At 45.3% G+C, this 26,832-nt stretch overlaps 1 long non-coding RNA gene across 1 annotated transcript in view; it reads left to right on the forward strand.

Annotated features, from left to right (window-relative positions):
• The window catches only part of LOC132596750 (uncharacterized), an 86,390-nt gene that overhangs the window by 27,245 nt on the left and 32,313 nt on the right, over nt 1-26,832 (forward strand). Inside the window, exon 3 of the long non-coding RNA XR_009562759.1 lies at nt 16,768-16,874. This is a non-coding gene — a long non-coding RNA (uncharacterized lncRNA). The remainder of the gene's footprint in view (nt 1-16,767; nt 16,875-26,832) is intronic.

Raw genomic sequence — 26,832 nt, forward strand, 5'->3', positions numbered from 1 at the left:
TGCAACCAGCCTGGGCTGGGCATCTAGAGGTCAGGGTCTCAGCCTGCCTCTACCAGTGGTTGGCTATGTGACAGCAAGCAAGCTGTTCTCCGTGGGCTGTGGTCGTCTGCAAAGTTTCTTCTAGCACTAGAATTCTGGTCTCTCTTTACATTACAGATGTAACACATATTGCTATGAACATGCTCAACAATGTAGAAATATGGAAAGTAGAACCAAATAAACAAAAAAAAGTCATCACCTTCTTACCATTACTAGAGGCAGAAGTTGTTAACAATTTGGTGTGTTTCCTTCCAAATGATTTTCTCTCTCTCTCAACATAAATGACATATGTAAGTTTTATTATCCTAAAATTTATTTTTTGTACTTAAAATATGTTTCAGTGATCTTCCTGTGCCATCATATATAGATCTACTTTATTCTTTTTTTGTTGTTTTTTTTTGCAGTACGCGGGCCTCTCACTGTTGTGGCCTCTCCCTCTGCGGAGCACAGGCTCCGGACGTGCAGGCTTAGCAGCCGTGGCTCACGGGCCCAGCCGCTCTGCGGCACGTGGGATCTTCCCGGACCGGGGCACGAACCTGCGTCCCCTGCATCGGCAGGCAGACTCCCAACCACTGCGCCACCTGGGAAGCCCCACTTTATTCTTTTTAAACAATGTATCTTGGACACGTTCTTCATCAGTAGGTCTTTCCCCCCTTTTAAAATGATAAACAGTATTTTTGTATCATGGACAAGCATAATTCATTTGGGCATTTACATTATTTCTAGGCTTTTTCTGCTGTGATAAACAATGCTGAAATAAACATCTTTATACATATATCCTAACTCACGTGCAGACATATATCTTTAACATGAATTCTTAGAACTGTCAGATCAAGAACACACACATTTAAAAATTTGAAAGATGCTGCCAAAATCACTCTGCAAAGAGGCCAATGGACCTTTCTCTCCACAAGGCATTTGCCCCATTTGAGCCTGGATTAGCAGGTGCAGGTGTTCTGATGTCCACGTGATGATGGGACAACAGCTCAAAGAAGACAGTGGGTATTCTAGTGTCACACAGGAGCCAGGGACAGAGCTGAGATCGAAGCCTTTGTGCCCCCGACCCTGAGTCTAAGCGCTCTGCAGCCCTGAGGTGATGGCTTGATGGAATGAGCTCTGATTCTGAGGTCAGAACTCCTGGGTCTGAATTCTTTCCATGCGCCTTGCCACTTCTTGGACTGCAACCAAGATACTTAATCTACCTGACCTCAGTTTCTTATCCTTGAAGTGGGGATGGCAACACTGTCAAGGAAGGACTGTCATGAGGACTCAGTGAGAATTTCTGTAAGGATCTGGGCCCTAGAAGGTGCCCTCTGAAACTTCCTCCCTTCTGGGGAGTTGGGGGCCAGGGAACTCTGCCGTACTCTAACGCTCTTTTGCATTCATCCAAGAAGGTAACTAAGGATTTATTGCCTCGCCATGCATAACTCAAAAAATTGTTGCTGAATATTGTTGAAAAGGCTTACAATTCAGAAGGGCTTTTTGTTTGTTTGTTCTTTAAAATTTAGAAGTGAAAAAAACAGTTCTCGTCTGATGCAGCGAGAACTGGTAACGTGGCCCTGAATGTTAGAGAGAGGGCTCAAAGAGACTTTTATTTGTTCCTGATACAATTATGAAAGTGGTTTCAGCAGAGGCCAAGTGGACTCTCAGCTTAAAACAGCTGCAGGGGCAAACTCATTTCCCCATGGATTCACCAGAGGGTCATCCCGTTATTTGTGGCCTTCGAGTGCTTTGTGGGTGCAGGATAATGGGAGAAGGGGCAGATTGTTTTAAAAAGACAGCCACAGTCATTCTCTCCCCTGTGTTTGGGCCTTCGGGGACTCCCCTCCCACACTGACTCAGAGCTTGTCTGTGCGACTTGCTGTGGACAATGGAACATTAGCAGATGTGACAGAGACTTGAAAAGAACTTGAGCGTTGGAGCTTGCCTTCTCTTATAGGCTTGGGGCACTGAGTCCACCATACAAATAAGCCTGAGTTAACATACTGGAGAGACTGCAGGGAAGATAGTGAGGTGCTCTGGCCAACACCTTGTCAATCACCAGATGTATGAGTGAGGCCATCCTAGCTCATCCGGCTTCAGCCAAGCCACCAGTTGACCACAGATCAGCCAGCCAGGATGGCCTAGGCAGCCCATAGAATGATGAGGAAAAAAATAATGTTTTTGTTTTCATCCACTAAGTTCTGGGATGGTTTATTATACAGCCATAGCTAACTGGTAAAGATATTTATGGAATGAATACCTGGATGAAACGGGAAGAATCCCAGGGTTAGGAGGACTAGCCTTGTCTCAGTGCACAAAAAAATGTTTCAGGACCACGGACAGAGGGACAGGATGGGGGCTGTATTTGAGCTGAGCTGAGCACTTGCCAGGCTCTGGGGTGAGAGTGAGAACAGTGGCTCAGGGTGCAGGGGGAGACAGAGGTATAAAAGGACATGGCCCTGACATGGGTGCTAGGGACTCTTGCCAGACAGCTGTTAGCTCAGGAAACCCCTCATCCCCAGACAAACCAGGACTGTTGGTCCGTCACGCATTTTCCCAAGTTCAGGCAACTGGAGGGCTGGGGGGTTAGAGGGCAGGAGAGGCAGGGGACTCAGTTGATGACTTACGGGGAGGGGACTGGGCTCAGTTTTCTAACTGCCATCTCCACCCTTTGTACACAGTCTGGTTTCCCATTCTTTCCCTGGGGAAAGTCAGACTTTATGCGAAGGGAATCTTGAGTCTGTAATTTCATAGTAACAATAATCTCTTGTTTTCAGCGGTGCTGAGACTGATAAATCCTTTCATAGTCACCTATTATGTAATCTGGCTTGATCCTTACAACCCTTTCTGAGAAGAGCAGACCGTCCAGGTGCATGCGCATCACCGAGTTCTTTTCTCCCCTCTTCTCCTCTAAGCGTGTGAGCCAGGGTACGGGAAGGCAACCAAAAGAGCAGCGGATGGAAGAGAACCCAGGATTCTGGAGTCCCTGCATCCTAAGACTTTCTAACTAGACGCGTGCCCTTAGGATTCGACATTCAGGCACATGAAATGGGTTTTCTCACCCCTATGTTCAAATGGGAGGTCAGGACTCCAATCTTGAAATTCTTTTAAGCTCTGAGTTTCTAGTAGTCCACAGAAGCTGAGCAGCTCAGGTCTTCTGTTCCCTGTGTGGAGTGCTATTTGGGGGGCCCTGGAATTTGAGCCGGTAGGGCCCCTCCAAGTGAGCGGTGTGGGTGGTAATCCCATCTGCCACACATTCAATACAGGCTGGATCCTAGGGGCTGGCTGGAGGGCCTGCCTAGCTGATTCACGGGCTCACGTGACCCACCCATGGGAAGGCCGGAGGCCTCAGATGCCCCAGGGCTCTCTCCCCATCTCTGCCCTGCTTCCCTCTGCCCACCAGCTTCAATCTCTCAGGTCAGCTTCGCCCATGAGGCTGGGGTGACATCTTCTCAGCTTTACCCCCAGAAAGGGAAGGGGTGTCTTCCTTTATTTCATTTTTTTTTTACATCCTTATTGGAGTATAATTGGTTTACAATGGTGTGTTAGTTTCTGCTTTATAACAAAGTGAATCAGTTATACATATACATATGTTCCCAAATCTCTTCCCTCTTGCATCTCCCTCCCTCCCACCCGCCCTGTCCTACCCCGAAATACTCTCAGGGGAGGCCTCCAATTGGCCTGGCTGGGTTGTGTGCCCACTCCCATAGTCAGGCAGGTGGAACCACTGGGATGGGCTGCTCCTTTCAGAGCTACGTGGTTAGAGTTGTGGGGAAGAACAGTTTCCCCAACATGGGGGGGGGGTCCTTATCAGAAGAGGAGAGAGATGGAGAGCAGATGAAGCAGGTGGCCCTCAAGGCAGGGTTTTCTTCCCCATGTTTGCGGTGAAGAGCTGATGTAGAGAGCTCGACCACATTGTCTGAGGTTTGATGACCAGGAAGCTGGAGCTGAGATTTGAACCTGGGTCGTCTGATTCTAAAGCCCATGGTCCTCCCGCCATAGCTTTCTACCTACATTCCATTCTCATATGGTGGCAGGGGGATGGAGTCTGTGCCCCAGGGCATTCTCTGTAAGCTGGCCCTGTGCTCGTGGGAGAGCTCTGGGCTGGGGATCAGGGGACATGCGAGTTAATCTTAGCTCTCTACTGCCTTGCTGTGTGACCTTGAGAAAGTCACTTTCCTTCTGTGGACTGCAGCATCTTCTCTGCCAAATGGGGATGACCCTCCCCGAGTCCCTCCTGTAGGCATTGAGGGGAGCTAATGAGATAATGCTGTGAATGAGCTTTCGAAAGCTGAAAAGCCCACACAGATGTGAGGATTATTCTTATGATCCTGGGCCCCAAAGGATTAGCTTAAATTTATGGCAACAGGAGGGGTGAGGGCTAACAGAAACGTCCAGATGTCTAGCAGCCTTGCTCAAATAACCCAATGTGACCTGCTTTGAGGGTGGCCCCCTGCTTTATTTATTTATGGTGGGCGACCCATGCTGGGCTTCCTGACTCTTCCTTGAACTCCCTCTCCCCTCTCTCCATGATGCCCTGGGTCAGGGGGCCATGGGGTCCTTTTATGACAGCATGCAAGGCTGGTCACATGGTTTTGGTTTCCTCTTCTCTCTTTCTGCCTCAGGCCAAGAAATGAGGACACTGAAACACTTCTTCTTCTTGCTGCATGTTTATTTATTGTTTCCTGGGGGAGGGGGCACAGTCTGTTGGAGCCAGGAAAGATCAGAGGCTTCCATCTAATTCCATAGGAGGCCGGGGGGGACTCACTGGAAAAGAGGATTGTTGGCAGAAACTCTTGTAAACCCCTGGGTAAAGTGAAACTAAACAATTTTGTTTTTATCATGTAGAATCTCTCAGGGCCTTTAATACACTAATGAGTCTTGCTCATCATCAAGAAGGGGATATAATAGCCCCGTTTCCTGATATAGACATATACGTGTGTGTGTATACACACACACACACACACACACTTTGGGCAGACTTTTTTTCCCCCTGACAGAGCATTTCTGGGACTGGTGCCCTGCTGAAAACACCTTGGGAAAGAGTGATCCAGCCTCATACCTAACTTCACAGACAGGGACAGGGAGGCCCAGACAGGGCAAGTCAGGTGGAGCAGGAGACCCGTCCCCTGTCCTCTGTCTCCTGCCCCAGGGCTCTTTCCATAGCATCACCCCACTCACATCCACCCCAAGAAGCTCTCTCTGCTTCCATGAGACGCTGGGTTGTTTTCCAATTTGGAAGTGCCATTGGGCCCCTTGGAAAGCATAGAACATGTACTTTCTGTGTCAAATACCCAGGATAAGACAGAGTGTGAGTGGGGCTTCCCTGGTGGCGCAGTGGTTAACAATCCTCCTGCCAATGCAGGGGACACAGGTTCGAGCCCTGGTCCTGGAAGATCCCACATGCCGTGGAACAACTAAGCCCGTGCGCCACAACTACTGAGCCTGTGCTCTAGAGCCCGCGAGCCACAACTACTGAAGCCCATGTACTCTAGGGCCCGCATGCTGCAACTACTGAGCCCATGTGCTGCAACTACTGAAGCCCGCACGCTCTAGGGCCCGTGTGCCGCCACTACTGAGCCCACGTGTGGCAACTACTGAAGCCCGCGTGCCTAGAGCCCGTGTTCTGCAACAAGAGAAGCCGCCGCAATGAGAAGCTCACGCACCGCAACGAAGAGTAGCCCCCGCGTGCAGCAACTAGGGAAAGTCCACACAGCAACAAAGGCCCAAACACGGCCAAACAAAATGAAACAAAGCAAACAAACAAACAAAAAATAAAAAAGAGTGTGAGTATGAGTGTGATCGGGAATGCTGGGTATGGGGAGAAACTTTGGTTTTCGTCTTCACTGAGGATCCAATGAGAGGAAGCAGAGTAAAATGACCTCAGGGTAGAAACAGGGAAGCCGCTCACAGGCCATAGGTTGCACACGATGTTTCCTCCAGGAAACGTCACCCGGGCAGCCCATGTCAAGTTGCAGAGCAACCCAGGAGCTGTCCAAGGTGTGTGCGCTCAGGCCCCAGTGAGTGGCACCTGGTGGGGAGGACACTGTGGTCTGTGTCAGGGGGGTGATGATAATCACAGCTTCCACTGATCAAGTGTGCCTGCTGGGCCCCAGGTACCGTTCTAACAACTCTGTACATATTTAATCATCTACTTCTCACTTCATCTCTGTGATGCAGGTGCTCTTACTATCATTGCAATATTACAGGGGAGGAAAACAGAGCCAGGGTTAAGGAGCTTAAGACAGAGAGAGCCAGGCTGGGTTTCTCTCCAGCAGGCTGACTGCAGAACGCACACTTTTAAACCACAATGTTCTCCCCCTGCTGTGGAGCATTAGAGAGTTTTGGGAACTGCCGCTCTGATTGGCTATGAGATCCATGGTGATGCTTATAAGATCAGAACGTTAGAGTTGGAATAAGCCTCATGAGTCATTCAGTTCACTCCCTTCATCATAACGGATGAAGGACAGGCCCAGGGAAGACAACAGACTGGCCAAGGTCAACAACTTTTGGCCTCACTAGACGAATGGAATTGAACTTCCTGGCAATGGTGGGAAGAGTGGGAGGCTCCTTGCTCTGGTGTCAAACTCCAGCTGTGTTGCCTTCCTCCCCACAGTACCCATGAGCACAGCCTGCACCCCTCTCCACCCCGTCTGTAACCTAGACCCCGTGTTCATTGACTCCCACGCCAAACGGCTCCAGAGTCAGACGCTGAAGAAGGGAACTGACCCTCTCAGCAACACCTCCCTCACCCATGCCCATCTGTTGATCCAACTTTTTAAAAAGAGAAAGAAAAAAAAATGACAACCACAACCGAAATACTTTCAAATGATTTTCAAATGATTTTTGAGATCCAGTAGCTTCCTCAAAACATCATAACGTATTAAGATCCCTACATCAGTACCCTTTATCCATTAAGGGTCTTTCTAATTCAGTAAACAGGATTGCAGGCCCTGTGCCCTCCCACTTCCCTTCCCTCACTCTGGGCGGACGTGGGCTGCTTCCAGTACAGCTTGAATTAAGCTGTGCAGGCTGACGGATCTTTAATCTTGCTGAACACGTGCTGCAAAGAATAATACCAATTTTGTTTAGGAAACCAAGGGCCAAACTCAGCTGGAAATTAGCTCTTTGGGTAATCTCACCCCTTATTCTGACCAAGGAGGCCATGTGGGTTTTACTGGGTAACCCTCAAAGGCCCCAAACTCATTGGGTCCAAGGCAGGAGAGGGGGATAGAGTCCTCACTGGGGATCCCTGCCCCAAATCCTTTTGATTCTCCTCTTTCAGCACAGAGAGCAGCTCGAATCCAGGCTTATGGATCAAAGCTAATCTGGTTGTAATTCCCCGTCCAGCTCGCTGCACCCTTAGCAACACATAAATACAGATGAAAGGGTTATATAAATGCAATTTTCTAATTAATCAGTGCAGATCCAGCTATTGCAGGGGACATAGATTTCAGCTTTTATGTGAGGGGTAGTCTTCTTTGAGTTTAGTTAACAAAATGCAAGTCCTGTCCCTGTAATTTCTAGTGCTAATGGGCCATGGGGTAGTCCAGAGTTCGGACAGTTCCCAGGAATGTCATCATAGTGACCCCAAGTCCTCAAGTTCTCAGCAGGAGACTTTGGACCATGGACAATATATGACTTTGTGTGGGTTGGAAAGAGCCTGGCCTTGGGGCTACTCGGCTCAGGTTCGATCCTGGCCTGATCCTTGACAGGCTGTGTGGCCTAGGACATGTTACCTAAACTCTCTGAGCCCCAATTTCCTGATTCTTAAAAAGATGACGAGACGTGCCTCATGGAGATGCTGGGAACAATAAATGCTGTGCTTGAGAGTATGTGCACAGTGCCTCGTGAATTGGTAGCTGCTGCTGCTGCTGTTTGCAGTTGAGGACAAAGATGCTAGAGGATGCGGTACAGGAGGAGACGACCTCAAATCTCAGGCTTGAGCCTCTGCCTTTGTTCTGGCAGGATTCTGGTTTTAGATTTGCCCTGCATAGAGAACAGCGTTCATGAATCCTAGAAGGGTGTGGTCTCCCTTGAGTTTCCAGCCCTCCTTTCCTCATTGGCCCACCGAACTGCCCCAGAGGTCTGAATGAGACAGTGCCAATGTGTGACCCACCCTACACAGGGTCAGCAAGAGAGAACGTTTTACAATAGCCTCTGTCATAGCAATAATTACGGTGGTGACGATGGGCCGGGCATGCTTTATACTTTGACTCACTGTATCCTTAATGACAAACCTACACAGTGGATGCCAATTCTTTTCCCATTTCTTGGGATGAAGAAACTAAGACTTTAGAGAGGTTGAATAACTTACCTTATTTTGCAGAGCCTTCCTTGGATAGGCTGCCATTTTCCTTCCTCTCTGCACTGTGCACATGCTCATTCCCAGGGAGTGTGTGTGTGTGTGTGTGTGTGTGTGTGTGTATGCTAGATTTCCATGCCCAGCCCCCAAGAGCTCATGCAGACACACACCCACTGGCCGGTATGCTCCCCCAGGCCCAGCATGCCCACACGTGCACCTGCTCACAGAGACAAACCTCCCTGAGAATGAGCCACGAGAGGGAGAAGGCCAGCAGGGGAGAGGGAGAAGGATACATTTGGGAATCTTTTATGAGTGGAATGATTTTAGTTATTTCAGACCCTACCTTGTTACAGGGAAGTTAACCAGGGTTGCAAGTTGGAGGGCTGCTGCTTTAAAGAGGACCCAGCAAGTTTAGCATTTTGTGCAGATGTGGGGACCCCTACAGGAATTAGAAAACTACTTTTCTCTGAATCATTCTCTAATTTTTCTTAGACCTAGGCTCTGACCCCTGACCTCATCAATGCCTCTGACCTCATCTCTGACCTCAGGCAACCCCTGGGCATCTCTGGTCCTCAACTTCCTTATCCCCCAAACGGCAAGAAACACCCTCCTTTAAAAAAACCCTAAACTTCACTTATCTATTTCAAAGGGTTATGATGCAACTCAAATGAGAAAATACATTTTGTTAGAACTTGCTTTCAAACAAAACATGGGATGAGTAGAGGTGAGAGGAAAGAGCTCATAGACAGCGAGCTCTTTTGAAAACTGAGACTGGGCAAATTCAAGTTCTCTGCTGTGTCCACAACCCGCCCCCTGTCACTTTGGAAACATCAGGGCTGGATTGCCCAAGCAGCCTAGGGAGCCACTGAGTGCTGTCACTTTAAAAGTGGAGTGAAGTGTTCATTAGCTGGGCTATTTTTTCAGGTGTGTTCTAATTGTACTCATTAACTCTAAGGTAGATTTTAGCACTCCAGCCTCCATTGCTGCCTTCAAATGCCAAAACAAATCTTGCCATAATTACCAGCAATCCTTTTCATTACCGGCTGCCTAATTATCCTATTAATAGCACATCCTAAGAGACAGTATTTGCTTGGCAGGCAAATATTTGTTTTTAAATGAGCAAACACAAAGACAAACTGCTTTGTGTTTGCAGAAGGATTCCAAAATGCAAAATGGTTTATATTCACGGAAAAAAATAATAAACCAAGTAAAACCAAATGCTTAATCCATTTGAAGCATTTGAGCATTAAAAAACTTTTTTTTTTCCATGCTCTGGCTCCAGTTCTTTTTTTTTTTTGCGATACGCGGGCCTCTCACTGTTGTGGCCTCTCCCGTTGCGGAGCACAGGCTCCGGACGCGCAGGCTCAGCGGCCATGGCTCACGGGCCCAGCCGCTCTGCGGCATGTGGGATCTTCCCTGACCAGGGCACGAACCCGTGTCCGTTGCATCGGCAGGTGGACTCTCAACCACTGTGCCACCAGGGAAGCCCCTGGCTCCAGTTCTTCCTCTCTGAAGAGACTGGGCGCTAGAAGGGTTCTTTATGACACTTTTGTGATACGGAGTTGGATGTCTTATTGGGTTGGCACTAAACTCAGTTGAAGGGGGATGATGGGAACAACTGAGATGGAACAAAGTCATGTTAGGGCTGGAAGGAAAATTATGGCCTCTTCAGGCCAGGGGTTCCCATCCCTGGTTGATCATCAGAGTCACCTGGGGAGGGACTGGTAAGAATGCAGCTTCCCAGGCCTGCTGAATTGTTTCCTTTTCCTTTTTTTTTTTGCATTTTCAAAAATATTGAAATCTAGTTGATTTACAATGTTGTGTTAGTTTCAGGTATACAGTAAAGTGATTCAGTTATATATATATATATGTATATTCTTTTTTTATATTGTCTTCCATTATAAGTTATTACAAGATACTGGGTATAATTCCCTGTGCTATACAGTCGGTCCTTGTTGGTTATCTGTTTTTTATATAGTAGTGTGTATATGTCAATCCCAAACTCCTAATTTCTCCCTCTCCCCACCCCCTTTGGTAACCATAAATTTGCTTTCTGTGTCTGAGTCTATTTCTGTTTTGTAAGTGCATTTGTATCCTTTTTTTTAAGATTCTGCATACAGGTGATATCATATTTGTCTTTCTCTGTCTGACTTACTTCACTTAATGTGATAATCTCTAGGTCCATCCATGTTGCTGCAAATGGCATTATTTCATTCTTTTTTGTGGCTGAGTAATATTCCATTGTTTATATTTACCACATCTTCTTTGTCCATTCATCTGTCGATGGACACTTAGGTTGCTTCTATGGCTTGGCTGTTGTAAATAGTGCCACAGTGAACATTGGGGTACATGCATCTTTTCGAATTATGTTTTTCTCCACATATGCCCAGGAGTGAGATTGCAGGATCATATGGTAGCTCTATTTTTAGTTTTTTAAGGAACCTCCATACTGTTCTCCATAGTGGCTGTACCAGTTTACATTCCCACCAACAGTGTAGGAGGGTTCCCTTTTCTCCACACCCTCTCCAGCATTTATTATTTGTAGACTTTTTGATGCTGGCCATTCTGACCAGTGTGAGGTGATACCTCCTTGTGGTTTTGATTTGCATTTCTCTATTAATTAGCAATGTTGAGCATCTTTTCATGTGCCTGTTGGCCATCTGTGTCTTCTTTGGAGAACTGTCTTTTTAGATCTTCTGCCCTTCTTTCTTCTTCTTTTTACTTTTTGCAAAGGTCTCTAGGAGATTTTCATTTGTGTCTGTGTTTGGGACTCACTGATCTAATCAGCGCCCCCCCATTTCACAAAAGAAGAAATAAGTGACTGAGATCATACAGTGGCTATAGGACCAAGATCAGAACCAGGTCAGCCTTGAGGGTTAAAACATCCTTAATTCAACCTTCATATTTAATTAACTTTCCTTCCTTTCAAAAAATAATCACCATATGAATTGTGATGAATTTAAGCCCTACAGAAGTGTGTTGTGGAAGTGAAAGGAAAAGCTCCCACCTCCCTGACCCACCCAATTCCATCCCACTGCAGTGTTTTCCTGTTATTCTAGTGTACCTGAACACACACACTTGTTTTTTCCTTTCCTTTTAAACAAGGAGGGACCGCACTATATCTCGGATTGAGCCGTATGAAATTGCTGATGTGTGACTGCTTTTATAAAGTACAAAACGGCAATTTCACGTGGTTCAATTTAAGATCCTGTTCTACGTTTGTCGCTGGGTTCTTTGAAACCTCTGCAGAGTGTTGTGTATGAAGGCTGTTCTCCGAAGTAACCAGTCTCTACAGATGGCTGGTCAGTAACTTCCACCTTTCACCTTTACAAGCCCTGGAGAGCACTGCTGCGCTCCAGGACCCTACCCCTGGGGCTCTCCACCTGCCCTGTGTGGCTCACCCTTCAGGGCCGAGCCCATGTCCCACGGCTCTGTGAGCCCTCCCCTGATTGCGACACTTTCGCTGATGTCCTTGCTCCTATCAGCCTCTCACCGCCAGCTATTCACCATTGAACTAGAGACTTTGCAACGTCGTCAGCGCTGTTCACTCTCCCCGCAGCCTCTAACGTTTAAGCATTATCCTCTCTTACCCCACTCCTACCTTATAAAACCCTCATGGGCTCCTCGCAACATCAAGCGCACAGCGCTCCCCGGGGCGGTCCCAGCGCTCCACCAAATGACTGCCTTCTTTGTTGTCGCTGTCTGCCTGGACTGCCTGCCCCATCCAGCACGGACGGGCACATAGTAGGAGCTCAATCAGAGGCCCTCCCAGGAACCCAGTACATCCTCCACAGATGCTCGTCTCTTTAAAAAGGTCCATGAATGGCTTCACATAGCCCTCTTAAGACCCGCTTTCGTCAGGTATCAAACAAACGCGTCCACTTTGTAGAGTAGCCGAGGATTAGACAACACCTCGGCAGTAGCTACCAAGCAGCGGGCACATAGTAGGGGCTAATTAAATGTAGTTGTTATCACCATTCTTAGAGCTGGCTTTTCCATTTATTTTTTAAATTATAAGAGACATATCAGGGCTTCCCTGGTGGCGCAGTGGTTGAGAGTCCGCCTGCCGATGCAGGGGACGCGAGTTCGTGCCCCGGTCCGGGAAGATCCCACATGCCGCGGAGCGGCTGGACCCGTGAGCCATGGCCGCTGAGCCTGCGCGTCCGGAGCCCGTGCTCCGCAACGGGAGAGGCCACGACAGTGAGAGGCCCGCATACTGCAAAAAAAAAAAAAAAAGACATATCATTATGGATAGTTTGATAAGGGAGAATAATCACTCAGAACCCCTAACACATTATTATTTTTGTTTATTCCCATCTAGTCTTTAAAAGAATTTTTTATTGTGGTAAAATTCTTATATTTACCATCTTAATTATTTTTAAGTGTTCAGTGGTATTAAATACATTCGTGATGCTGTACAACCGTCATCACCATCCATCTCAGTAACTCTTCTTCTTATGAAACTGAAACTCTAGACCCATTAAACACTAGCTTCTCAATCCCCCCTCCCCCAGCCCCTGGCAACCACCCTTTTACTTTCTGTCTCTATGAATTTGACTACTCTGAGCATCATATAAGTGGAATCATACAGTATGTCCTGTTACTGGCTTATTTCACTCGTCATCGTGTGTTCAAGGGTCATCCACGTATAAAATCAGTATAGCTGATTTTAACAGTTTGGCTGTTGGTTTGAGAGAGATATTCTTTACCATGTTAGAAAAATATCTTTCTATTCTTAATTTTCTCAGAGATTTTAAATTAAGAATATGTTTAAATTCATTGAGTAACTGTTAGCAAACATTAAGTAGCTCTTTAAGAAATTTGACCCTGAAGTGCTGGATTACATCATCAGACCTCCTCATCTTAAATGATTCCTGTGTTTCTGACGTCAAGCCTAGTAAATCAAAGAGAGTTGTTCTCTTGGTAGATTGTTGAATGTAGTTGCTTGTATTGTACTTTGAATTTTTACATCTACATTCTCTTTTTAGATGTGTTCACTTAATCAGGGTTTAACAATCCAGTTTAATTTTCCTCCGTTACTTGAAACAAACAATCCTCTTTCTTCTTTTTGCATTAATTCGGTAATTATACTTTGAGGTTTTAACTGATTTTAAAGTTTGTCACTAATCCTTTTGTACTATTTCATCTCCTTTCTTGAATTCTCCATTTTGATTCATCTCTCAGATGACTAACACAGGTCTTGAAATATCTTTTATTTCTAGCAGGAACATGTGGGTGATATATTTTCTGAGGCTTGCATATCTGAAACTGTCTTTGTGTTGCCCTCTCAATGAAAAACAAATTGGTTGGGTAGCAAATTCTTGGGCTTCTTTTCCCTCCCATCAAGATTCTTTAAAAAAAAAAAAGTTCCATTTTTTTTCTGGTGGATGGCACTATTGAGAAATTTGAGGTACACCTGTTTTTTTCATCTTGAATGCTCATAGGACATATTTTAGTTTTCAAAATTTCAAAAACTATCCCTAAGATAAGAAGTCTTTGTTCGTTAGGTATTGCTGTTAACACAATGGACAATGGAAAACCAAAGGTTTCTTCTGTTTTAAATTTGATTACTGACTTCACTTCATTTGATTAGTTTTCTCCGTCAAGAAACTGCTAAAATCTAGATCTTGGAATGTAAATGAGTGTGCATACCCCTGGCCCAGTTACAAAAACCTTTTTATTAAAGCTTTAAAATTTTACTTATTTGCTTTTTAATTTACGTACAGTAAAATTTACTCTTTGGGGTATAGTTCTTGAGTTCTGACAAATGCTTTGCCATGGAACCACCACAGTCAAGACACAAAACATTTCTGTCACCCGCCCCCGCTCCACATTTCCTCCTGCGGATCCTTTATAGTCACTCCACCATCAATTCCTGGCAACCACTGATCTGTTTTCTCTCATCCAGGTTATTTATGTTTTTAATTATTCATTTTACTTTAATAATGATTGTACACTAAAATTGCCTTTTTTCTATTGGTGTACACGTCTATCAATTTTAGCACAAGTATAGATTCTTGTAAGCAGCCCCCCAATCAGTTCCATCCCTCCAAAAAGACTCCTCACATAGCCACCCACTCCATCCCCACCCAGGACCCCTGGCAACTACCCCGATTTCTTGTCCATCACCGTGGTTTCTTCTCTCTGAGACTGTCCTATAAATGGAATCGTTCAGTATGTGACCTTTTGAGAATGACCTCTCTCACTTCGCATGATGTCTTTGGGACTCATCCAAGGTGCCGCTCGTGTCCACATTTGGTCCTTCTTACTGCTGAGCAGCATTCCGTTGTTCAGCTGTGCCACAGTTTGTCCATTCACCCTTGGCTGGTTTTTAGGGTCTCGTGGGCATTTGTCAAAGGGATTCTGGTTCTGTCGTTTCTTCTCTGATCTGTCTCTTGTCGCTCGGTCCAGCCAGCCTGCCTCCTACCTTTGCCTTCCCCAGCCCTCTCCATGCCCTTCCCATTTCCCCTCTCTCCGCACTGGGCCAAGGGCCACACCTGTCCTGGGAGTGAAATGTCTCAATCCAGAAGAGCGAGAGGAAGGTGTAGGTGGGGAGTGGGGAGCTGTCTGCCCCTCTGCCAGTGCAGCCCAGGGCCCTGAGGCAGACGCAGTGGCTGCGGAAGCCCAATGCTTCTCCCACTTTCTTTCTGACTCTCCCAGCTATTTTGTTTCAATGGTGGCGTGGAGGCAGCCTCATTTGCGTCTCTCAGTGCAGCCAGGACTCACTCCCCACCCTTGGGAGTGTGGCCTTTCCTTCTCTTACTGGCCAGGGTGACATTTCTTTATCAGTTGAGACATTTTATTTGTGAGTTGAAGAGGACCGACCAGGCCTTGCTAGCCTGCAGTCAAGTTCACCTGTGGCTCCTCTGTCCTCTGCATTTTCAACGGCTTTCTCTCTTCTGGTGCTTTCCTCAAAGCCTATGAACCAGGTCAGATCTCTCTCATCACTTAGAACACAAACACGAATAAAAAACAATAGCTAAAAAAATCATAATTTTACCCTGAGAACTGGCCCCCGTTAGGCTGTCTGATTACAAAATAATTTGAGAGCCGGTTTTATCAAAAGAATATTCTACACTTATTAGCTTCACTTTTTCACGTGTTCAATTCTGTTTTTTTCCCCAGAGAGTAATTTTTCTAAGTTTTTAAATTTTATTATTATTATATTATTATTATTATTATTTTTGGATGCACTGCGTGGCTTGCAGGATCTTAGTTCCCCGACTAGGGATTGAACTCTGGCCCCAGCGGTGAAAGCACTGAGTCCTAACCACTGGACCGCTAGGGAATTCCCTAAATTTTATTATTTTTATAGTTATCAAAATAATATGCACTCCTCGTATAGGACTTGTAAAGTTCAGGAAAGCGTACAGAAGTCTAAAGAAAACCCAATAACAATACCACCCATATTCTTACCCGGAGGCAGCTATGAATAACAGTTTGAACACATTTATTTCACATTTTACCTAAGGGTACTTACTTTCCTTTCTTTTTTTGTTTTTTAATTTTTTTTGGTACTTACTTTTCTTTTTCTTCATGATATTATACTGTATACAGTTTTGACTATTGACTTCTTTTTGTACTTAACATTATATCACGAACATTTTCCTGTAGAATTAAAAAAAACTCTTTGAAAACATAAAATTAAAAAAAAATTTGGGGTAATAATTGTTTAAATTGAAGCATAGTTGATTAGTAATGTGTTAGTTTCAGGTATAAGCAAAGTGATTCAGTTCCATGTATATATGCACATATACACATATATACTCTTTTTCAGATTCTTTTCCCTTTTAGGTCATTATAAGATATTGAGTATAGTTCCCTGTGCTATACAGTAGGTCCTTGTTGATTATCTATTTTATATATAGTAGTATGTATATGTTAATCCCAAACTCCTAATTTATCTCTCCCCCAAAGTTTCCTCTTTGTTAACTATAAGTTTGTTTTCTGTGTCTGTGGGTCTATTTCTGTTTTGTATATAAATTAGTTTGTATCTTTTTTTTTTGCAATACGCAGGCCTCTCACTGTTGTGGCCTCTCCCGTTGCGGAGCGCAGGCTCAGTGGCCATGGCTCACGGGCGCAGCCGCTCTGTGGCATGTGGGATCTTCCCGGACCGGGGCACGAACCCGTGTCCCCTGCATCGGCAGGTGGACTCTCAACCACTGCGCCACCAGGGAAGCCCTGTATCATTTTTTTGAAAACACAGTTTTAATGGCCTCATAGTATTTCATCATATGGATGTACCGTATTTCACTTAAATACCTAGATGTTGAATAATAGGCCATTTCTGACTTTTCACCATCATAAGTAAGAGTGTGGCTTGCTTTGTCCATTTTAAAACTATCTGAGGATGGATTTCTAGAAGGAGAATTATTCCCTTAAACAAAAATAGATATTTCTGAGATTCTTGGTACATATGTAGTTAAATTGCTTTCCTGCAGTGCTGGACCAAGACGTGCCCTGCCCAGCAGTGATTTCGAGCACTCCTCTCCCAGGTGACTGTGGTTGACCCTGGTCCATCATCAGATCAGTCCTATGGATGTGAAAGGTGGGTGTGGCTTTCTGTGGTTTTATTTTGCGTTCTCCAAGTGCTGCGGAATAGCCCATGATATGGACGTGCCATATTTTATTTAACTATTCCCCTTTTACTCATCCTTTAGGTTGTTTCTAATTTCTCACTATCATAACTAATGTTGCACTGAATATCCTTGAACATAAATTATTTATTATCATTGATGACCTCTTCTCTTCCCCCCATATATCCACAAGGCTTGCCCCCTCTATTTTTTCTGGTCTCCGCTGGCTGTCACTTTCCTGAGGACCCTCTACTAAACAGTCCCTCTACCTGTAGCTCTCTGACCCCCTCCCAGGGCTTTATTTTTCTTCTGCGTTATCACCACCTGACATGGTGTTTATTTACTTATGGCCTGGTCCCCACCATTGTAACGTAGCTCCACAAAGGCATGGATTTTTATCTGTTGTTATAAAAGGAACATATGTTCATTAAGTCAGATTTATAAATAGAAAAAGAAGATAAAGGGTACCAAAACAATGGTTCCTTTTTTGATATGTTTCCTCTGGTGTCTTTGGTTGTTGTTTTGATCTTAACATAATTAAAATCATACTATACATATATATATACACACATATACACACACACATATGTGTATACATAGTTCTGTAACAGCTTTGTTCAATTAACAGGGTACCGTGTGGATTACACCTCAGTCTTTGGAATGAGTGTGTGTGTGTGTGACCACTGACTATTGTAATCCATGGTCATCAGGGTTCTGCTCCCACCACACCAGGCGCCTGTGCAGGAAAGGCCGCTCTGGCCCCCCAGTCTCTAAATGCGTTACCACTGTTCAGTCTTCATGCAACTGCTTGACCTTCAACACCTTTGAAAGGCCTTTTGAAGTGTTCTGTGTCCTGAGGTTCCATGACCATCCTCTTTTCCTCCTTTTTTCCATTGCAGCAATAATTTGGTTTCGGAAGGTAACATTTTCACTTAATATAAATTTGACACCCCACAATTTATCACTTATTTTTAGCTCAGTGTGGCTTGGAAGGAAGTTTACAGGACTAAGAATTTCAGGGCAGATGGGAAAGTGCTTTGGGCGTTTTCCAAAGGGCGCTAGGAAGCCCTCTGCATCCTCAGAGCACCATCCGTCACAGGCTTGCTGCGCCCTCCTTCCCTCCCCCTTTGGATTCTTTTTCTTTTTTTTTGACTGATTTTTTTTATTAAAGTAAAATATACCTAAGAATTACCACCTTAACCATTTTTAAGTGTGCAGTTCAGTGGCATTAAGTGCACTCACAGTGTTGGACACCCATCACCATCTCCAGAATGTTTCTGTCTTCCCAAACTTAAACACTGACTCCCCCTTTCCCTATTCCCCCAGGCTCTGGCCACTGTTGTTCTGTTTTCTCTCTCTCTATTTTAGGCTATTCCAGGTACCTCATATAAGTGGAATCATACAATAGATGGTGTCCTTTTGTGTCTGGCCTATTGCACTTAGCCTAATGTCTTCAAGCCTCATCTCTGTTTCCTTGAATATTTATTGTATACCTGCTGTATGCCGCTTCTACACCTGGGCCTGGGTATACTGAGGAGATGCGACCGGGGTAGGTAAACGCCATCAGCTGAGACATCAGGCATTAAAACCCATAACAGGGATTAGCCTATCACATACTTCCCAAGCTCACGGTCAACACAGAGGAAAATGGATAAAGGGAAGGTGAAATGTAATAGAGGGAGTGGAGGAAGAAAGACCTGGACCATTGGCTGGGGGAGAGGGAGGCAGGGGTGGGATGGGGTGGAGATCAATTTGGTTAAACAGGATGTCCTGGGAACTTCTTAAGAGTGACGGGAGGTGGAGGGTGGCAGTGTCAAGTCTATATTCTTCGTGCTTAAAATCATAAGATATCACGGCTGAAAGGGAGCTGAGAAATTCGCGCCTACCATCTCATTACGAGTGGTTTGACGAGACAATCAGAGTTCTCACTTGACCCCCTAGGACCTGATCCTGGAGCGCTGTGCAGAGAAAAGTTGCTCTGTTGTCAGTTAGCATGTATCCTTTCAGGTCTTTTCCTGTGCTTTTCCATGTATGAATGTGGACATACAGAAATCTACATGTTTCTCTGGGTACACAGGAGGTTTGCGCCTGCCGTAGCCTAAGTGGAGTCACCGTCTATGTGTTTTTTTGGCAACTTGCATTTTTCATCCAACAGTATATCCTGGAGATCATTTCATAGAAGTATTTATAGAGCTACTTTGTCCTCTTTAATGTTCCCAGAGTACTCCATGGCATGAACACTCATTTGGATATTGGTTTGGCTGCTTTAACAAGACCACGTAGCGGAGGTTTAAACAAGGCAGGAGGTATGGTTTTCATGTGAGAGCAGGTGGTGATCCAGGGGTGGGCAGCTCAGCTCCATCCCCTCTTCCAGGCACCCAGGCTGCTCCTGTCTTGTTGCCTCCAATATGTTGTCCCCATCTGCATGGCAGAAGCTAGCTCAGCACCCTTGAAAAGGGGAGCCTAGACCCTGGGAAGAGGAAAGAGGAAATGCAGGGCAAGCAGTTCCCCTTTAAGTGTGTGATCCAGAAAATGCACCCATCACTGGCTATTTCTATCCTGAGCTTTTGTCCTTGGCTGCAAGGGAGGCTGGGAAATGTAGTTTAGAGGTGCACGTGGTGAGCCCTGCTCAGACCAGAAGAAAGGGGAATGGGCATCTGGCAACAATGACACAATGACAGGCCTCTCCACTGTGTGTACGTATCTTCATTTCCTCAGTCATTTCCCTGTGAGTGGATCTCTAGATTTATAAATGAGACCCTGAGGCTCAGGTGAGGTAGTGATCTCACAGTGAGCTGGGCAGAACTCGGGTCTCCTGCCGCCAGTACAGTGTTTTTTCTCAAGCACTGTTTCCTGGCCAAGCCCTTGGTGCCCAGGGCAGCCTCCCCAGGGTTCTCTGGGAGAGCAGTCTTTAGGTGGTAGCGGGGAAGAGGTGGCCTGCCGGCAGGGAAGGTGCCTGTGCCCCTGCAGACTGACCCAGCAGACGGCTCCCCAACCTGGCCCAGGCTACAGCTGCCTGCCAGTCTCATGGTAGCTGGGCCTGGGATTTGGTTGGGGCAGCACAGCCAGGGAGACTGGCGCTTGGCTCGGCCTGGGTCCCAGGTCCCAGCTTGAGTCCAGAGTGGACACTCCTCTTGCAGCCAGCCAGGCCTCGACGGGACTCGGGCTTCTCCTCACTGCCTAGAAGCCGACGTGGCCTCACCTCAGAGAGTACCAGGGTGCATGGTGCCCCACGAGCTCCCCAAGGCACGCCATGAGACTGCCTAGGCTGGGGGAAGTACCTCTCTCCTCAGCCCATCCTGTGCTCCTTTGCACCGTCAACCCTGCCATCCTAGCCCTGGGCTCAGAGGTTTAAAATAAGCCCTGGAAATGTGTCTGAAAGGGATGTGTGACAACTTGTACCATGGCCTGTCATGTTGGCTCAGACTGACAAATGCCACAGTGAAGGTGACAGAGCTCACAGCCGTAGTGGGCCCTGGGATCACGCGTAGAGGCAGCGCTGCGTCATGACCAGGTCACAAGCACACGCCCCTCCCCAGAGCTGGGATGGCTCTCACCCGCAGGTCACAGGCTGCCCGTCTCCTGTAGCACCCAGTTGGCTGGGTGGCGGGGGGAGCAGAGAGAAAAGGAGGGAGGAAAAAAGGGGAAAGACAAGGAAGGGAGATGACAGGGAAACAGCAGGGTAGGTAATTGGCCATCAGCAAGTTACTTGAGTCCTCAATGACTAAGGGGGAAATTGGAGGGGGGAAAGTCCATCAGAGACTGAGATAAATTATTATGGTGACACAGAGAGGTCCAGACAATGACATGGAGACATGATGAGAGAGAGAGGAGGGGTGAGAGAGAGAGAGAGAGAGACCAAGGAGGAAATGGGGGACAGAGAGAAACAGGGGCAAAGAGACCCAAAAGGAAGGAGATAGGCGGGCAGCGCAGCAGGGCAGGGTGGTTGGATTTTAGGGGACAGTCCTTTAATCCTGTCTGAGGACAAAGTCTCCAGATCCAGTGAGCCTGGTACCATCACTTTAGTCCCCAGAGGTGAGTCAGATGCTCCTGCCAGGGACAATGGTGGCTTTTTTTGATGAACCCAGAAGGAGGTCCCTGTGGCCTAAAGATCGATTCAGGTCAAATGGCTGTAATTGTTCTGCCCAAAGCAGGAGCAGTTAGGTGATTTAAAACCAGAGATAGAGAGACAGAGAGACAGAGAGAGAGGGATGAGATGCCCGAGTGTGACGCCCCGCTGCCGCCCCAGCCCCCATGGCTCTCAAAGGGCCAGCTCAGTCCTTGCCCATCTCCTGCCACTTGTTAAGACACCAGAGTATCTGTGGATATTCCTTCAGGAATAAATGAGCCTTTGGGTTACAAAAGCTGCCCTTAGACATGGCTGATTTAAGAAGAAATTAGAAGAAGTTGTGCCGTGTCCTGTTTGGCCCTCACCACCCACCACTGTGGAAGTGTTCCACTTCCACTTAGTGGGGAAATAAATTGCAACAGGGTTTGGCAGCCTTTGGGGGAGAGGGCGAGACCAGCTGGGATCCCATCCCGATTCCAGCCCTGCCTCCACATGCAGTGGAGCGAGCCCCTTCCTGCTCTGAGCCTCAGTTTCCGCATCTGCACTCGGAGGCGATCAGGCCTGTGGTGAGGGCCCTGTGGGCTCTGCTCTAAAGCTGTGCGTCTGTGTGTGAGCCCAAGCCCTCAGCGTCAGCTGGAAGACGGGCAGCACGGGGTTCCCAGGCTAACCGGCTAGAGCTGCCCCCCCAGGGACCGGCCAGCTGGGGAGAGCCACCTCCCCCAGCACTCCTGGCTCCCTCTCCTGGCATGTCCAGCTGACCCAATGACCTTGCAGAGCCACAGAGCTGGAAGAGGTTGGACTCCAGGTGTCACTACCTAAATGTGTTACCTAAATGTGTTCTTAGAAGGGCAAGACTGACGATGTGTCCTCTGAAATCAGACACCCTTGAATTTGAATTCCAGCTCTGCCACTTCCTATCTGCGTGACTTCAGGCCATTGATTTAACCTATCACAGCCTCAGCTTTCTCATCTGTAAATGGGGATAATAACAGTACCTAAATCATAGCATTGTCATGAGGATTAAACGAGATAATGCAAGTAAAGTGTTTAGCACAGTGCTAGGCACAGGGAAAGTCCTCAATAAATGTTCTGTTGTAATGTTTAATATACGTATGTGAATATATGCATATATTTGGACGAATCAATGAATGCACATTTATACATAGCATGTCACAAATGCTTGACAGATTGGAGAGGGATACAGCAAAAGCAGAAGTTTGCCTTCGCCCTCCCTCATCCTATTCCTCTCTCCAGAAGTGCCTGCTGTTAGGCGTTTGTATTCTTCCAGACTATTTTATAAGCATTTATATACACATGTGTTAATATAAAAATACATGGTTTGTTCTGTTGGCAAAATAGTATATGTATTCTTCTGCGGTCTACTTTTTCTTTTCTTTTCTTTTTTGCTTAACAATATGTCTTTGCAGATACCTTCATTTTTTTTTTCACATAGATCTGTTATCGAACTCAGGTTCAGCAGCTCGTTGCTCAAGAATCCAATACTGAGGGACAGGTATTGGAGAAAAAGGAAAGACAGCTTACTGAAGAAGCTAGCAACCCTGGGCAGAAGGTGGACTCATGTCCCAAAGAACCAACTCCTCACTTCCCAGGTTTTGCTGAGGGATTATATAAGGAAAAGAGGAAGGGGCTGTGTGCTGAGGAGAGGGTTACAGGGTGTGTGATTAGCTCATGGACATTCTTCTGATCGGTTGTTGGTGAGGTAACTGGGAGTCAACATCATCAACCTTCTGGTTCCAACCAGTCTGGGGTCTACATGCTTGTGGGCAGCATACAGTTAACTTCTTCCACCTGCTGGGAGTTTCAATCTCTGCAAAACAGCTCAAAGGATTATGGCTCAAAATATTATACGTAGCTCTTGAGGAAGAACTAAAGGTCCTTGACTTCGTTTAATGGGTAAACTACTCTTATTTTGTCTTGCTTGCCAGGTTTCCTTTGTTTCTGCATATTCTCATTTCTCTGATTAAATTTATTCTTTGGAACTCGGGAAAGGCCTAGGAGGCTAAAGTTTTTCTACAGACAAGAGGCAGGCGGTGGTGGGGTGTCCTGTCCCGGGAAGGCCCCATAGGGTCCTGTTCAGTTACAGATCTATTCCATTAAAAACTAGATCTTTTGTGAAGCGTTCTATAATACGTATGTATCAGTTTGACCACTCTCTGTGGACAGACATTTAGTTTGGTTCTTTTTCTCTTGTTACGGCAATACAGTAATGACTGTCTTACATATATTGCTTTGTGTATAGGTGCAAGTATTTCTTTAGGATGACTACTCAGAAATTTCTTGCTTGAAGGGTATGCACATTTAAAAATATGATAGATTATGCCAAGTTGCTCTCCACCAATGATATTCTAATTATATACCTGCCAGCAACACGTGAGACCATTTCTTCAGTCTCCCTCCAACACCAAATATGTTCCTCCTCCCTCCCCCCAGTTTTTGCCCCATCTGATAGGTGATAAGCAATATCCCATTACTGCTTTAATTTGCATTTTTCTGACTACTTGCAGGCATGAGCATCTTCTCATGACTCATTGGCATTTCTTTTTCTGTGAGTGTCCCTTTCACATTCTTTGCTCATTTTTTCTACTAGATTGTCTATTTTCTTATTGATCTATACACACAATTTATATATAAGGGGGTTATTATTTCTTTGTCTTTTCTTCACGTGGCAACTATTTTCTCCTAGTCTGTCTCTTGTCTTTTGGCTTTATGTTCTCCTCCATCATTTTTCTGACGCTTTTATGTGGTCAAATTTGTCAGTTGCCGTTGAGTCCTGAATCTTTCAAAGATCTATTCTTTCCCCAAGATGATATTTTCTTCTAATACTTTTATTGTCTCATTTATTATGTTTAGTTCTTTAACCCATAGGAATTTTTTTGTGCGGCATGGTGTGAAATAAGAAACCTAACTTTACTTTTCTCCCCAGTGGCTACTCTCTTTTTCCAAGACCATTTATTCAATAGTCTATACTTGTCTCACTGATATAATTTTCACGTTGATTATGTAATGAAATACCATTTCTACATGGATTGAAAACTGGCAGCTCTCAGACCAGACCTAACTCTCGTTTGTTCACATTTAATTGTGTTCATTATTTTGAATAATATAGTTATATGTTTTGGAGACCTTTCCATATTGGCACAGCTAGAACTTCCGCATCGTTTTCAGGCTCTGTGGTGTGTTAGTGACCACACTGCACTGTATGGAGAGACCATCATTTATTTAATCACACTTCTATTGATAGACATTTGGGTTGTTTCCAGTTTTTTTTTCTGCTACAAACAATGCTGCAATAACTTGTACAACCTGTTTTGCAAGTGTTTGAGTGTATCTGTAGGATAAATTTTTAGAAGTAGAATTTCTGGGTCAAGGGTGTGAGCATTTATAATTTTGAAGACATTATTAAATTGCTTGTCACCGTGGTCTGGGCCAGGTTATACTCCCACGGCCAGTCTCTGAGAGGGCCTGTTCCCTCACACCCTCATCAACTCAGTGAAGTAGCAAAATGTTCAGTCTTGACTATCTGATAGATGAAAACTGGTATCTCATAGGAGTTTTAATTTGCATTTTTCATATTATGAGTAAGGATAAACATCTTTCTGTGAATTTGTATTCAGAATCTTTGCCAATTTTTCTCTTGTGTTGTGTTTTTTCTAAAGGAGCTCTTTGTATATTAGGTTATTTTTCCCTTTGTCTATTACATGAGATAGAAGTGTGTGTGTGTGTGTGTGTGTGTGTGTGTGCGCGCGCGCGCGCGCGCATGTGTTTTACCAGATACTCATTTTCTGTCTTTAATTTCATGGCTTTTGCCATTAAGAAATTTTTTTCTATGATCAAATTTATCATTTTTTTTGTTTTATGGTTTTTAAGTTCTTTTAATACTTAAAAAATATTATCCACTATAAGATTATGAAAATATACTCCAGCGGTTTTTCCTCTTACTTTAAAGCTATTGCTATTAACATTTGAATGTTTGATTGACTTATTTAACTCACTTATCAAATATATATTGACCACAGAGTGTGTGTCAGACACTATTGTAGGCACAGAGGATACAGTAGTGACCAAAACTGTCAAAAACACCTGGCTTCATGGAATTTATATTCCAGAGGGGGAAAGCAGACAATAAACAATATAAATGAATGAAATAAATGGTATATTAGATTAGGTGGAAATTATTTTGCGTGGGGTGGAGATATAGATTTACCTTTATTTTTTCTTACATGTCTACCCAGTTATCCCCGTCACTTGTTGATGTAATCCATGCCTCCATCTTGCCAGTTCATCTTTATCATATTTTAAATTCCCTTATGTATTTGTGTCTATTTCCAGACTTTCCTTCTGGTTCCATCTCTCTCTCTCTCTATTTATTCATGTGTTAGCACCACTGTTTTAACTACTGAAACTTTATACTGTGTTTTCCTATCTGCTAAAGCTAGCCTTCCCCATCCTTTCCTCTCCTTTTTCAGAATTTTCCTATTATTGCTTGTTTATCTTTTCCTGTATGCACTTTATATTCACATGTATTACTTTAAAAGTAATACTCGATTACTTTTTATCTAGATTATGTAGACTTTTTGTATAGATTAACTCAGAGAGACTCAACATCCTTATGATGTCGTGTTTTCCTGTCTGAGTACATGGTACATCTTTCCATTTGGTTAAGCACCTGTATATCCTTCAAGAGAATTTTAAGTTTCTTAATTCAGTTCTCACACATTCATAGCATGTAGACACATTTTCCCAATACCTAACAATATTGCAAAGTTGAGAGAGGTCATTTTTTTTCAAATCTGGATTTTTTTTTTTTTTCTTCTTGTGAAAAATGAGAAGATCTGGCAACGCTGCATCCATGTCCTGCTAGGCAACGATTGATTGTCCACCTGATAGAGGCTGGCCTGTCACAGAGAATGTGTGCTCCCCAGATCACTGTCTGGTTGTACACAGGGCTCACCTCTTGAATCAGTGCCTGGTCCCTACGGGCATTGGGGTGGGAACCCTGAATCAGCAGCTTCTGCACTCTCATGTGCAGACGCATCACTGTGAAGTCACCGCCTGAGCCTCTCTAGGTTCGCCTGCCTCACCTCCCTCTGGTCCCTGAGCTGCTTGCTCAAGAGGGTCCTCTCAGTGCTGCTCACGTCTTGTCTCCTGACATCACCTCCCACCTCAGCCTCCTGGGGTTGGAGGACCAGGCTCTGCGTGCCCCCTGGCACGAGCCATGGAGCCTGATCTGGCCAGAGCAGAGGCTCTGATTCTTAGTGCTATTTCTGGGCTCAGTGGAGGAGCCCAACTACAGACATAGGTTTGGTTCCCCTAGCAGCTGCTCATCGACGACAGGGTCTGGAGGTTCAGAGGATTTAACACCTTGGGTGGAAAATTCTGACCAATGAGAAAGAGAAGGCAGGAAGGAGATAGCAGATCAATTCCTTTTATTTCTTCCCTGCTGACAGACCATTCCAAGGAGCAGTGGGTCCAAATAGCCTCTTTAGATATATCTGGTCTCTTTTTGTTCCTCAGTTTTTGAAATTGTGGTAAACTACACATAACATAAAATTTAGCATCCAGCCTCTTTTTGTATAAAGGTGTGCCCATCTCAGAACACACCACCTTGTACTTACTTTCCCCCTGTACTGTTTTCCTAGGGCTGTCATAATTATGGACCACAAACAGGGTGGCCTAAAACAACAGAAATTTACGCTTTCACAGTTCTGGAGGTCAGAAGTCTGAAATCAAAGTGTCCGTAAGGCCAGGCTCCACCTGCTGTTTCTAGGAAAGAGTCCTTCTTTGTCTCTTCAAGCTTCTGGTGGTTGCTGGCAATACTTGACTTCCCATGGCTTGCAGAC

This window comes from Globicephala melas, chromosome 2 (genome assembly GCF_963455315.2).
Source record: "Globicephala melas chromosome 2, mGloMel1.2, whole genome shotgun sequence".
NCBI lineage: Eukaryota > Metazoa > Chordata > Mammalia > Artiodactyla > Delphinidae > Globicephala > Globicephala melas.